At 37.4% G+C, this 2,134-nt stretch overlaps 1 pseudogene; it reads right to left on the bottom strand.

The window, feature by feature from the left end:
• Positions 1 to 357: 357 nt before the first annotated feature.
• Positions 358 to 1,868, bottom strand: LOC139830328 (uncharacterized; annotated as a pseudogene).
• Between the last annotated feature and the right edge of the window lie 266 nt (positions 1,869 to 2,134).

Raw genomic sequence — 2,134 nt, forward strand, 5'->3', positions numbered from 1 at the left:
CATGGACTATAATGAAAACTCATGTTGCAAGAACTGCAAGCAATAATAAATTTCTTGCTGCAAATATATAGTCCTAAATTAGAAGCAAACTGAAAAGTAGAAGATAAATATTTAGTAATTCCATGTCATACATTGACATGCTTTGTTTTAATAGCCCATTTTGGGATCTTTGTGTTCTGGCCACCATGCTAATGAGAAGGTGCATAATATCAGAGGTAATACAAGCAGAAAACTGAATTCAAATGTATACATGATGAATGAGAAGGTACCGTGTGTGTAGAGGAAACCTTAAAATGCTCAAGTGTGTCGTTGTGCTGGGAGTCAATGTTCAGGCACTAACAAGCAAAGGTAAGGCACTTACTCGAGATATGGAGTGACAGCATCACAATTGTATAACACATATCTATGAGCTTGTAAAGACTCCATGTCATTCAAAGAGTAAGTGCGTGCCTTTCCCAATGGATTCCCTACCAGAGGAAACAACGTGGATTTATATGCATACATGGGAGATTCATTTTCATTTGGTTTGTCATGATTCCTCGACGGTTGGTTATGCTTAGTAAAGAAACCCTCTAAGTATCTTGAACAAAAGGTCATACACTCATCCGCCAAATATGATTCGGCAATTGAACCCTCAGGGCGAGCTTTGTTGCGAAAATATGACTCCAGTTTACCAAGGTACCTGCAGCACATGTCAAATCATCAACTTAGCAGGGCAGATGAAATCACTATTTTTAATATTGTGCTTTCCTTAGAATTGCATTGTTACCTTTCGATAAAGTACATCCATCGATAGCATACTGGTCCAGCAATCTTACATTCGGTTGCTAAGTGGACAACTAAGTGAACCATGACAGTGAAAAATCCAGGAGGGAATATCATCTCCAATTTACAGAGTGTTACCTTAATTGATTCTTCCAAACGTTCAAGCTCATTTACATGGAGAACTTTTGAACATATTCCTCGGAAGTAAGCTGACAACTCAAATAGTACTGCTGTGACATGATCTGGAAGGATACCCGTCAAAGCGATTGGCATGAGTTGCTGCATGAGGACATGGCAATCATGTGTTTTTAACCCATGAATTTTTCCTTCAGCAGAGTTCACAGATTTATAAATGTTTCCACAATAGCCATCAGGAACCATTATATACTCAAGAACTTCACAGAATAATTTCTTCTCAAGTTTGTACATGGTAAATACTGCAGGTGGTAAGTAGAACTTGCCTGAAGGTTGTTTCTTCGGATGTAGATCCTTTCTAATATTCATTTCTTCCAGATCTTGATGAGCAAGAAGATTATCTTTTGACTTCCCATCTAAACCTAAAAGTGTGCCAAGAATATTATCCAACACATTCTTCTCTATATGCATCACATCAAGATTGTCTCGAAGGAGATTATAGTCCCAATAGGGCAATGTAAATCACCAATAGCCTTTATTTCTTCTTCTACTTGACGTTCATAGTAAGTCTGAGGCGCCGCTCTATCCTCCAAGGTTCCATCAAAAGAAGTACTATCAGACCGAAATTTATGATCAGGTGGCAGAAAACGGCGATGACCCATAAAGCATGATTTCTTTCCATGTTTCAAGCGCTTGGTCCATGCATTCGCACCGCACGGTGGACATGCAAATTCTCCATGTACCTTATGTGAAGCAAGCATTCCTAAGGCTGGCAAGTCATTTATAGTCCATAGGACGACTGCTCGCAATGTAAAGGTTTCATTTTTAGAAACATCATATGTGGACATTCCATTAAGAAATAAGTCTTTTAGGTCATCCAAAAGTGGTTGGAGAAAGACATGAATATTATCCCCTGGACTTTTGGACCCAGGAATTATCAAAGACAGCAAAAGATTAGAGTCCTTCATGCATGTAACATCCCAAAAATTTCAAAACAAACAAAATGAATTTCCCTAGTTCCAAATTTTGGAACTAACAAAAACTTTTATTAAATCCAGTTGATACATAGAGATCTTGTTTAATCCTTGTGCTATTGCCATGATTGCTTGTTTAATTAGTTTTTGAAATACTCTTAAACCCTAAACCTCAAATCCCCCTTTTTCCATCCAAGTTAAAATAAAATAAAAAGAATTTAAATAAGAAAAAGGGCATATGTGCCTATGGCTATTTTTAT

The sequence above is a fragment of the Lolium perenne genome, chromosome 4, assembly GCF_019359855.2.
Source record: "Lolium perenne isolate Kyuss_39 chromosome 4, Kyuss_2.0, whole genome shotgun sequence".
NCBI lineage: Eukaryota > Viridiplantae > Streptophyta > Magnoliopsida > Poales > Poaceae > Lolium > Lolium perenne.